Raw genomic sequence first — 12,041 nt, 5'->3', positions numbered from 1 at the left:
TTGGGAGCTTGACAGATAGTTCCAAGGATATATTTAAATAAAATTTGAATACGCTATGGCCTGTAGCTGTTTAGCTATAATACATTGCAATAACAAATACTGTATACATCAGTGTCATTACAGTAACTGTCAGGTCAGATCAAAGTGCATGCACTGGTGTCACACCCTGCAGCAGCCACCATACCACAGAACTATCTCAGGTACTGCATGCTAAAAACTAAGGCAGACTACTAAACCACCCTCACGTCTCAAAATCACTTATCCATCAACCAGGTGAAGCCATGTGAGTGTCACCTTTGCACATATGTGCTAGATCATGTCCAGAAAAATGTACTGCATGTTGAGAATGTCAAACGTGACACTCCCTCACCATGCAAGTTGTACTTTTCATCTGAATCTCCCAAACTAATCGCTCATATGGCACAAAGCCATTCCAGCTGTGCCCAGGGATCCTCCAAAGTGACCATTTACCAAAGACATCTAGTCATTGGCTTAGGTAATGGGTCAACATCCAAGTCCTACAACCAAGCAGTAAGACAGGAAGCACCAAGACCCTAAACATTGGACATTTGTTCTTCTGCAAAAATGTCAGATATAACAGACACCTCTTCCCAGTGACCTTATTACTCCAAAGGTTCTTCCTAGGTGCCCGCCAATCCCAAAGATAGAGGACCCAGAGACTTGAATGGTACTGCTGAGATAAATAAATGTATCTACAAGTTCAACAAGTACACTTCTGATGGCTGTGTCCAGGAAGTCATGCAAATCCTGGAGTTTACCATTGATCCAGGACAATCACAATCCCAGACACTCCGATTCCTTGCTCAGTGTCCCAAATGCTGCAATCAGGTCATCCATTGATTCTCCAAAGATCATAGCATCATCAGCAATGTTCAGTCAAACTTTCCTCAACAAAACAGTCACAGAATCAGAATCGCCTTTATTGTCATTGTAATTTACACTGCAATGAGATTTGAGTGCAACTCCAAAAGATGCTTTTCTGAGGTGCAAATAACTGTTAGTCAAATAAAAGATAATGAAATTTAACAAATAAATCATTTAAATATATAAGTAAAATGTAAAATGAGAAGTATGTATATTGCATGGGAAAATATTGCACATGGGTACAGATATTGCACAAGGAACTTGAAAAGTGCAGATTAAAGTGGTTTGTTATTGTTCAGTGCAGTGATTGCTCTGGGGAGAAAGCTGTCCCTGAGTCTGTGTGTCCTAGTTTTGACTGACCTATACCGTTGGCCCGAGGGTAGTAGGTCAAAAAGGTGGTTGCTGGGGTAGGATGTGTCTCTGCTGATGCTGGCAGCTCTGCCGAGAGGTGGCAATGTCCTCCAGGCTGGGCAGAGAGCAACCAGTGATCCCCTGGGCCGTTTTGATCACTCTCTGCAGCTCTCTTCTGTCTGCTGCTGAGCACCCCCGTACCATGCTGTAATGCAGTACATCAGGATGCTCTCGATGGTGGCTCTGTAGAACACCACCAGCAGCTTCTCCTCCAGATTGTTTCTCCTGAGCACCCTCAGGAAGTGGAGTCACTGCTGGGCTTTCTTCACCACCACTGTCGTGTTGGCAGTCCAGGAGAGGCTGTCAGAGAGCTGCACTCCCAGGAGCCTGATGGAGCTGACCCTTTCCACACAGTCCCCATGGATGTAGAGCAGGGCTGAGTCAGCCCTGCCCTTCCTGAAGTCCAGGATTATTTCTTTTGTTTTTGTGGTGTTCAGCGGCAGGTTGTTGGCTGAACACCACACTGTCAGTCGATTAAACTCATTTCTGTAATCAGACTCATCCCCCCCTGAGATGAGCCCAACCACGGTGGTATCATCCGCAGACTTTATGATTGTGTTTGAGAGATGGGTCGGAGAGCAGTCGTGAGTGTAAAGGGTGAACAGGAGGGGGCTCAGTACACAGCCTTGAGGGGAACCGGTGCTGAGTGTGATGGTGGAGGAAAGGTGGGGGCCACGTTTCATGGACTGTGGGCGGTTTGTAAGGAAGTCCTTGATCCACTGGCATATAGGGGTGGAGATGCCCAGATGTGTCAGTTTCTTTTTTTTTTTTTTTATACTTTTTATTTGTAAATATTTTTGAACAAATAACAAATGCAACATTGTGAGGTCAGAGGAGATCAGTATGTCAAACCATACAGAGATTACAGATTTTATACATTCATTTTCCTGTCACAACTCTTTTTAAAGTCCAGCCATTTTCTCCAACGTCTCTTTCCGAAGTCGCCTTGTAGCCGCAGGGTATAAGTCATAGCTTCCATCATCTTAATGCTCTCTACTATGGAAATGAAAAGGCTTATAGTGGGCGGGTCTTTAGCCAACCAACATTTTGTAATAGCTTTCTTGGCTGATGCCAAGAGGATTTTCAAGAGATAGATGTCGTCTGTGGTCCACTCATCAGGGAAACATCCCAAGTACATGGATACAAATGAGCTGTCCACATTAAAGCCCAGAGTTTTGGAGCATATTTTTGTTACTTCTGTCCAAAAAGGTTGTATGAATGGGCAAGACCAGAATATATGTCCGTGATCTGCCGTGACCTCCCCACAGCCTCTCCAGCATACAGCAGAGGTAGTACAGAATTTAGCCTTTTGTCTGGGTGTTATAAAAAAGCGGATGATGTTTTTCCAACAGAAGTCCCGCTAGGTGTTCGAGTTTGTCGTTGTGAATTGTGTTTCCCAGATCTTTGTCCACATGTCCTCTGATATATCAATATTGATTTCCTTCTCCCATTTTTGTTTTATATAATCTGTGGAGTTCCCTTTAAATTTAATTAGGCCCTGGTATATCCTACTTATTAGAGCTTTGTTACTTCCAAGGTTATAAGCATTAGTAAAAACATTAACAATTGAGAAGTCCCTGACAGTGTAATTGCTTGTTTTTTTAACAATATAATCACGGAGTTGCAAATATCTAAAATAATCTTGTCTATTAAGGCCACCTATCTCGCACAAAGTGTCAAAGGGAATTGGTTCAGACTTTTTAATAAACGTGCATGTGGCAGTCAGTCCCCGCCACACCCACTGTTTGAATCTACTATCCTGAGCAGCGGGTAAAAACTCTGGGTCATATGCTGGCCATCTTAGGACTTTTATCTCTTCCTGAAGCTGTAGTTTCTTAACCAGCTCCTCCCACACCTTTAGTGCCAAGGTGATCCATTGGCTAGTTGTTGAGAAGAATTCCTTTTCATGAGTTACAAATCCCAATCTGGACTGAATTGGTATGTTTGACAGAGACCTCTCAATTGTTTTCCATCTTGCACTATAGGATGGGTTACACCAACAAACCAAATATTTCACCTGTGCAGATATATAATAATCACTCATAGAGGGCAGAGCCAACCCCCCTCTCTCCCTCGGCAACTGTAATGTGCAAAACCTAACGCTTGGTCTTTTATTGAACCAAATAAATCTCGAGATGTGTTTATTCCAGTCTCGGAATTGTTTCTCCGGTATGGAAATAGGTAAAGCAAGAAACAAGTACAATAGTTTTGGGAGAATATTAATCTTAATAATCTGTATTCTGTTGCCGAAATCAAGAGGGAGCAGGCTCCAGGCACTGAGTTCATTGTATATCTCTTTATTTGTGTGTTTATAATTTATTTCAAATATTCGAGACAAGTCTTTTGGTAAATTTACTCCCAAATATTTTATGCTAGTCGAATTCCAATTAAAATTGTATTTAAACAAGGGGAGTCTGCTCTGGGAAAAATTAAATGACATAACTTGTGTCTTATTTACATTGAGTGTGTATCCTGAGTATAATCCATATGTCTCTAGCATCTTCATCAACACCGGTAGGCCCAAGGCAGGATCTGTGATTGTAATAAGGACATCATCTGCGTATAAACTCACTTTATACTCCTCCTCACCAATTAGGATACCCTTCACTGCTGACTCCTGACGAATTGCCTGGGCTATAGGTTCAATGAACAAGTTAAAAAGGTTTGGGCTGGCCGGACACCCTTGTCTACAGCCCCGCTCCAGTACTATAGAGTTGGAAAGACTACCATTGATTTTAATTCTGGCAGTAGGTGATGAATAAAGGGCTTGGATACAATTTATGAATTCCTGGCAGAAACCAAATCTCTTCATTACTAAGTAAAGAAAATCCCAATATACCGAATCATATGCTTTTTCTGCATCTAAACTAAGAATAACTGCACTGAGTTTCCTCTTATTGATCTGTTCAATAATATGCAATGCTCTCCTAATATTGTCATGGGTTTGCCTATTTTTCAAAAAACCTGTTTGGTCCTCATCAATCAAAGAGGGCATTATAGTGTCCATTCTCCGTACTAGTATAGTTGTATATAATTTGTAATCCGAGTTCAATACACTTATTGGCCTGTAAGATTTACAGTCGGTTTTGTCCTTTCCCTCTTTTGGTATTACAGATATAAAGGCCTCCTTCCAAGAGGGAGGTACCATTCCACCCTTGAGGACATAATTAAAACTAGTTTGTAATAGAGGTATAAGGTTTCCCTTCAAAGTTTTATACCATTCAGGAGAGAACCCATCAGTGCCTGGTGATTTGTTTGAATTAAGAGCTGATATAGCCTTATCTATTTCCTCATGGGTTATTAGTGAAGTTAATTTATTTGCATCTGAACCAATTGATGGGAGGTCTAATGACTTTAAAAAATCTACAATTATACTTTCATCAACATACTTAGATCGACTATATAAAGATCTATAATAGCTTTCAAAAACATTATGAATTTTTTCTAGACCGGTTATTAATTTATTATTTGTCGGGTCTCTAATTTTATAAATAGTATTTTCAGCTTGCTGTTTTCGGATCCGCCATGCTAAGAGCTTAGTTGCTTTGGGTCCTATTTCATAATATCTTTGTTTCTTAAATCGAATATTTTTCTCTACCTCTTCACCTAAAATCCTATCTATTTCCTGTTTTATTTGTCTGATTTGGTGTGTCACTGTAGTATCCTTATTAGTCAGATGTAAGTGCTCTAAGATTTTTAATCTATTTTGTAGCTGTAACAAGTCTTGTGCCTTTTTCTTCTTCATCATGGCTGCCTTGGCTATTATCTTTCCTCTAAGGACAGCTTTAGCCGCGTCCCACACAATACTTGGATTTGTTTCCCCATTATTATTGTCCTCTAAGTACTGCTCAAGTTCTGTTATCATATCTTCTATAAACCTGGGATCGTCCAGCATACTAGTATTTAATCTCCATAGAGTGTTTCTCTGTCTCCCATCTAAATGTAATGTTACGTAAACTCCTGAGTGGTCAGAGATATCTCTTTGACCTATTCTACAATCCCTTATCCTGTTTATGTCCCTATTATACATGAAACAATAATCTATCCTTGAATACACCCCATGTCGAGCAGAATAAAAAGTAAATCCTGCTGCTGACTTGTGAAATAATCGCCACACATCAATCAGCCCCAAGTCCCGTAAAATTCTTTTTACATGCTTCTCAACAGTTGTGTTTCTTCGGCCAATGTTATTTGAGTCCATTTGAGGGTTTAACAATAAATTGAAATCTCCTGCACAAATAAGGGGTCCCTGAGTTTCTGTGGAAATTAAATTAAACACCTTTTTGAAAAATTCTATTTTACTCCCTGGGGGCGCATAAATGTTTAATAATGTTACTTCTTTTTGGTCTATTTTACCTTTCACCAAAACAAATCTGCCCTCCACATCACTTATGTCAGCCACGAATTCAAACTTTATTTTATTTGAAATAAGAATAGCTACTCCCCTCTTTTTACCACTTTTGTGAGACGAATAATATGTATGTGTAAAACCCATTTTCTTTAGTTTCTCATGCTCTATCTTTGAGAGATGTGTTTCCTGCCAATACGCTATATCCACCTTTTCCTTTTTCATTTTAGCAATTAACTTACTCCTCTTTATAGGATTGTTCAGCCCATTAACATTTAGTGACAGTATATTATAATATTTAACGGACATTATGTTAATCGATGAAATTCGAACTTATAAATCATCCCAGACCTCACAGCATCATAACCTGAACTTAAAACCAAATAAAAACACACAACCATCACAAGAACTTCCACGAACAAGGATAAAGCATTGTCCTTTGGTAGTAAGGGGACTGGCCACAAAGTGGGGCCCCTCATCAGTGTAGGCCAAAAATGAAAGTAAAAAGCAAACAAAAAAACCACCATTAGCCTGATAAGGTAAATTTGGTGTGCTATAATTATGTCCTTAGGCATCAGCCCCTCCTATACTTTAAAATGAGAAGGAAGATACCACTCCATATCCAAGATAGGACAACTGGCCCAGTCAAAATTAAAATGTGGAAACAGGTGACGTCATCATTTGCTTATTTGGGCGTTTCCCCGTTCCATCCGGAATCCCCTGAGTTTCTCCCTAACGTGTTGTTGAAAGTCGACCTTGCTGGGTTCTTCCTGTATCTCCCACGGCAGCAACTCCGCGAGGGTCTCTCCTGTAATCTTATTGGTCCGGGCTCCCGTGCTGATCTCGTCCACCGTTATTCCCCGCTTTCGCAGATCCTCCGCAGCCTGAATCGCGTTATTATAAAGCACACTGCCTGATGAATAATGCACTCGCATCTTACTTAACGGTGTCTGGAAGCGAATTCCATTCCCTTTCAGGGCTTTCTTGACAGGGATATACTCGCGTCTCTTTTTCTGCACTTCTGGCGCGTAATCATGGTCGAAAAAGACCTGCTTGTTTTGAACCTTTACCCCTTTTTTCCAAGCTGCGTGTAAGATCTTTTCTTTGTCGGAGAACCGAAGGAAGTGGACTATTATTGAGCGTGGGGGTGCGCTTGCAGATGGTTTCGGTCCTGATGCACGATAAGCACGTTCAATGCAGAGGGCTCGGTCCAAGCCGATATCAGCGCCCAACTCACTTTTAATAAGATTTTCAACAAAGGTAGCAATGGACGTTCCCTCTAAGTCTTCAGGGACGCCGTACATCCTGATGTTTTTCCGCCTCGCACGCCCCTCCAAACCATCCACCTTGTCCTGCAAGATCCACTGATTTTCTAGTAGTTGTATGAGAGTGTTTTTGACTCCGATGTCCCAGAGTTCCGAATCCGCAATGGTGTCCTCTACCTGCTTTACTCGCTCAGTCACCTGGTCCACCTGGTCTGCGGTGTCTCGTAGTTTTTGATTTATTTCTTTTGTAAAATCGGCCATCTGTTTCTTTACGTCCTCCCGAAATTCTGTGTGGAATTCCTTGAAGTCGTTTTTCAATTCGGCTCGGAGAACGGCCATTTCAGTCGCAAAAACATCACCCACAGCGCCGCGGATTACATCCAGGCCCTCGCCTCGTTCGCCATCTTGTCCCGCTGCTAGTGAGCCTTCCGCGCCGGCCGTGACTTCGTTCTCCATTTTACCATCGGGAATGTTCCGTCGACCGTATCTTCCCTTCTTATTTTTGTCCCCACTCATTCCTATCATAGAATTTAGTGGTTTGACCTAAAATACTGCTCTCGAATCGGGGGGAATATGAGGCTAATGCCAGAGATCACTTTTATGCGGCCATACCGCGTTGCGCACCACCGGAAGTCAGGTGTGTCAGTTTCTGGGCCAGGATCTCCGAGATGATGTGGTTGAAGGCTGAGCTGAAGTCCAGGAAGAGCATCCTCACACAGCTCCCCTGGTGCTCCAGGTGGCTCAGCGCAGTGTGGAGCGCTGTGGTGATAGCGCCCTCTGTGGAGTGGTTTGCCCTGTAGACAAACTGGTGGGGGTCCAGAGTGGGAGGCACACATGCCCTGATGTCCTGAGAGACCAGTCTTTCAAAGCACTTCATGACCACAGGCGTAAGTGTAACAGGCCTGTAGTCATTTATGCTTCCACATTCCTAAAAACATGCAGTCCCTGCAACCGTTGAATACAATAGGAGCCAGAATACATCCCTGAGGAATGCTAGTTGTCATTAGAAAGGAAAAAAAGGCAGAAAGGGAAAAAAAAAGCAATCAGCTTATCTGTACACATTGGCAGACAGCAAACCAAATGTTTGGTTTTGTTAAAAGGACAACAGAAAATTATTCGACCTCTGGTTGTGAGCACATCATATGTGCACCTGAATTAAAAAAAAAAGAAAAAAGTTGCATTACCAATTTCTGCAGGGACAAAAACAAATCAAATGTTCTTTTACCTTTAATCATGAGCAAAGACGTAGAGCAGCAGATGGACAATTTAACTGCAGATACATGATTTTAATCAGGTTAATGGAAATCATTTGTGTCATGGAAATTAAGCTCTAGCATCACAAATAAGTCAACTTTTTAAGCCACCTTTTGGATCTTTTTATATAACATTGTAAAATTTGTGAAAACACTGTTGTATCTTTCAATTTAGCAAATAAATTTCCTTAAATTAACTGGTGTGATGGTTCTTGGTTCTTCTTCCATCATCATGTGAATGTAAAATGTAAATGCTATTCCTCATGTATCTCTGCAAAGACACCTAAAGGACCTTTCACAATGAACATGGTCAGGGCATTAAACGCATCGTGCATTGCTCTAAAACCCATTATTTTTAATAATAAGCTTTGCATTTTTGATAAACCGAGCTAGCGCGACGCTCTGCTGGGAGCGCGCATTGCCACTTTTCGCCAGGATGCCACAGTCAAAGTTCAGCCCAATCCAACTTTCAACGTTGCGTGCTGTGACTTAGCTTTGCACATCCAATAGAAACGCGGCATCAAGCAAAAAAACAGAAGACGACAGAGTGCAGAAATGTGTATTCACTGCAGTTTTCTGAAGAAAATCCTTACTTTTTTAACCTCAATATTAATTTGATTACTGTATATTTTGATGTAAAAAAAAACACCCCCCCCCCAAAAAAAACACTTCTTACATTAGAAAACTTGTAATTAAAACAGTTTTAAGTAAAAACAAACAAACAAAAAAAGATTCTTCAGAAATCTTTGTTCATGTTTAAATTAAAACCATAAATGGTGTTGTTTCAAATTCGATAATTTATAAGAAACCTTGGACATTTACGTTTAGACCAGAAAACAGCACGAAAAGTAATGTGTACAATTTTAGGTTTGGTCGATTCATTCATTCATATTTGCATTTCAACCAGGAAAAAAAGACACTGTAAAAAATACAATTTCAATTTATTTAATTTTACGAGGTCTGTGATAAAACTAACCGGCAGTTTTATTTAAAAAAAAAAAAAAAACTATACGGATTTGAATCACGTGCCATTACACCAGACATGCTTGAACCCTCGTGCGCATGCGTGAGTTTTTTCACGCGTGTCGGTGACGTCATTCGCCTGTGGGCAGGCCTTGAGTGAGGAGTGCTCCACCCCGCCCGTCGGAATCTCTTTGTCTGAGAAGCCGCTGGAGACGGCGCGCGTTCCTTTATCAACATTTTTTCAGGACCTGTGAGGGATATCCGAGTGGACACTATTCGAGAAATTCAGCTGGTTTTCGGTGAAAAGTTTAACGGCTGATGAGAGATTGTGGAGTTTCTTTCGCTTTAAGGACAGCCCACAAAGCGGATCAGCGCGGCGCGGTCGGAGGTGGCGTCCGTCTGGCTGTTTTGAGCTGAAAACATCCTAATTTAAGGCTCTGTTCACCCAGATCGTCGTCAGAGAACAGAGAAGTTTCAGAAGAGGCCGGCATCAGGAGTTTACCGGACATTCCACTGTTAAAGGAGATTTTGTAATGAAAGAACGTGCGGACGAATTTGCCGAGTCGGTTCCGTGACGACGTGGCAAAAACGTCTGCGCCACGACAGGAAAAACACCTCCGTGTTGAAAACCCTTTGTAAAATTCAGGCGGCTTTTGATGGCTTTCAGCAAGTGAGTATCTGAGAAATTGTTTAACAGCTGGTGTTTTTCCTGTCGCGACCCCCCGCGGTGGGGTCCGGCCCGACATGCGACTCTGTCCGCACGTTCTTTCATTACAAAATCTCTTTTAACAGTGGAATGTCTGCATAAACTCCTCATGCTGACCTCTTCTGAAACTTCTCTGTTCTCTGACGACGACCTGGGTGAATAGAGCCTGAAATGTGGAAGTTTTCAGCTTGAAACAGTGAGACGACGCCACCTCGGAGCGCAGATTGCCGTCAGGCGCCGTGGGCCGTCCTTAAAGCGACACTACCAGACCAAAATCTCTCATCAGCCGTTAAAATTTTCACCGAAAACCAGCTGAATTTATTGAATGGTGTCCACTCAGTTGTGCCTTACAGTTTTTGAAAAAAATTTTTCTCAAACAGAGCAGCAGTCTCTGAGCCATTCCTAAACAATGAAAAAATCGACGAGAGGGTGGGCCACTCCTCACTCAAAGACTGCCCACAGGCAAATGACGTAACCGACAGGCGTGAAAAAACTCTCGCATGCCCACGAGGGTTCAAGCATGGCTGATGTAACCACACGTGATTCAAATCCATATGGTTTTTGAAAAAAAATATAAGGTCGGATACTTTTATCACAGCCCTCGTATATAGCACCAAATCATATCAAAGCTGCCTCAAGGTGCTTACCACAAGCAAGGTTTATAATAAATACAAATATTTATTATAAACACAACAGGAGATGATGCAGTGACTGCAGTGTGTCTGTTAATTAGGATTTCTAAATATGACATAAACCAAATCAAAAAAATTTTTTTTATTTTATTTTAGTGAGCGGGGCTTCTTCTTCTATCTGTGCAGGTGTCTTTTAGACAGAACTTTGACTTCATGGTCATGTTTAATGATTCATACATTTAATGTTAAAATAAAAAAGGAAACAGCTTTTAAAATAATACACACACACACACACACACACACACACACACACACACACACACACACATATATATATATATATATATATATATATATATATATATATATATATATATATATATATATATATATATATATATGTGAAAGGTTCAATTGTTACATCTACAAGTATAATTTTCTTAATTACCAACATGTTCATATCTACATAGTCATTAGATTTTTTTTATTTGCACATTGCTGTACAATGTTTAATATTTCATTAATTTCTATTTTTTCAAGAAAAATACTGTTGACATTGTCTTTTATAGTTTCTAGATCAATGTTATCATTTGGAATTTGTTGGGCCAAGGTAGGGCCAATGTTTTTAAAATAATTATTGAATTCATTTGCTATTTCTAATTTGCTACTAATTTCAACTTTATCTTTGATAAAATGATTTGGAATATTCAGTGTTGTCTTGCCTGTGTTTATTACACCCCAAGTAGCTTTTGTGCTTTCTTTATTTTAATCTAACAATTCCTCCTCCTCAGGATCCTCAGGAAATTTAACCAGATGGTCTCCTTTGCAGCTCTGACCTCTTGTTGGAGTTTTTGGAGACACTTTCCTCACATTTTGAAGAACAAAGATGCTCCCTTCTTCCTTCTGGACTTTAGGTTTTGGATTTCAGATCTATCACTGGAAGTATTTTAAGTGCATCCATATCCTGATGGTCTCAGCCCCAGAGTGCTGAAGGGATGTGATATCCAGCTGTGTGGGATTTTCCAGCACATCTTCAACTTGAGCCTGAACCAGATGGTTGTTCCTGAGCTGTGGAAAACCTCATATCTCATTCCTGTGGCAAGAAGAAGAACCACAACACATTTCAGCTTGAGGCTCCGATGAGGGCGGTCGCAGCTCCTCTACTCTCCCTTATCTCTGCTCTCTGCTTTCTGCTTTAACCTTCAAGTCCCTACTTCTCAAGACTGTGAATTCCTCAAATTATATTGGATACTGGTTCTATTGGACTACTATTGGATTAACCATGGAATTGATCAGCTGGTCTCTGAATGCTATTGACACCATCTTTTCTACAAGAAGGTCAGGACTGGGGGATCCTACCTGTCCAGATGGAACGTATCCTGCGGGCTATGTCCTCGACTCCTGGGGGTCTTGGCATATTGCATGCTTGGCACCTTTCTCTGTTGAGGACGTCGAGGATTTATTCATATTTGATCTTATGGTACCAGGGCTGGTACTTTCTGGCTTATGTGCTGCCCTGATCTATCGGAAAATTGGCAAGATGGCGGCATCAATAACCACGGCCCCTCGCTTGTCCGT

At 41.1% G+C, this 12,041-nt stretch overlaps 1 long non-coding RNA gene across 1 annotated transcript; it reads right to left on the bottom strand.

The window, feature by feature from the left end:
• Positions 1-1,395: 1,395 nt before the first annotated feature.
• On the bottom strand, positions 1,396-11,401 carry LOC117519196. Its single transcript, XR_004563203.1, has 3 exons — positions 11,300-11,401; positions 1,917-1,921; positions 1,396-1,406 (listed from the first exon to the last, which is right to left on the bottom strand). It is a non-coding gene; the product is annotated as an uncharacterized LOC117519196 (long non-coding RNA).
• Positions 11,402-12,041: the final 640 nt, after the last annotated feature.

Source organism: Thalassophryne amazonica, chromosome 1 (genome assembly GCF_902500255.1).
Source record: "Thalassophryne amazonica chromosome 1, fThaAma1.1, whole genome shotgun sequence".
Lineage (NCBI taxonomy): Eukaryota > Metazoa > Chordata > Actinopteri > Batrachoidiformes > Batrachoididae > Thalassophryne > Thalassophryne amazonica.
This window is presented reverse-complemented; position numbering and strand designations above follow the sequence as displayed.